The sequence below is a fragment of the Myotis brandtii genome, unplaced genomic scaffold, assembly GCF_000412655.1.
Source record: "Myotis brandtii unplaced genomic scaffold, ASM41265v1 scaffold434, whole genome shotgun sequence".
In the NCBI taxonomy this organism is placed as follows: domain Eukaryota; kingdom Metazoa; phylum Chordata; class Mammalia; order Chiroptera; family Vespertilionidae; genus Myotis; species Myotis brandtii.
In genome coordinates, this window is record NW_005366599.1 from 82594 (window position 1) to 83295 (window position 702).

Genomic DNA, 702 nt, shown 5'->3' on the forward strand with positions numbered 1-702 from the left:
GGTCAGAGGCTGGAGCCCGGTCACAGTGTCCTGTTCACCATCCTCGTCCTCCCAGCCGCCTGCCTGCCAGGGCCACGCGCTCCCTTCAGTGTGGGACCCGCCTCTTCAAACCCTCCCCGTGGTCACTGCGATGCCTGGGGTCATGTCGCAGCGTCCACCCTGCCATGCGACGGACTCAGTTCCGCCTGGAGGTGTCCGTGGGGAACTCTCCGTAGCAACCAGAGGCTTTCTTCCCGGCTGGAGTGGCTCAGTGGTGACCTGTGAACCATGAGGTCAGGGTTTGATTCCCAGTCAGGGCACCTGCCCAGTACGGGGCGTGCAGGAGGCAGCCGATCCATGATTCCCTCTCATCATGGATGTTTCTCTCTCCCCCTCTCCAGGATTCTCTCTCATCATGGTGTCTCTTTCTCTCTCTCCCTCTCCCTTCCTCTCTGAAATCAATAAAAGAAAGTATTAAAAAAGTTTTGACTGACCCTTGTCCAGGCCTCGGCCCGGTGGGTGCGCACAGAGCCACACCCGCCACTCGTCTCCACCGCGTGACCAGCCACGTAAGGTTTTGCTGGTGGGTTGGCCGGACGTGCAGCAAGGACCACAGGCGGGAGGAGGCGAGGGGTCTGGGAGGGACGTGACCCTGGGGGAGGCCTCTGGGAGCTTCCGGATGGGAAGGAGCCGGGCTGGAGACATACCCCCTGACCCCCGGAC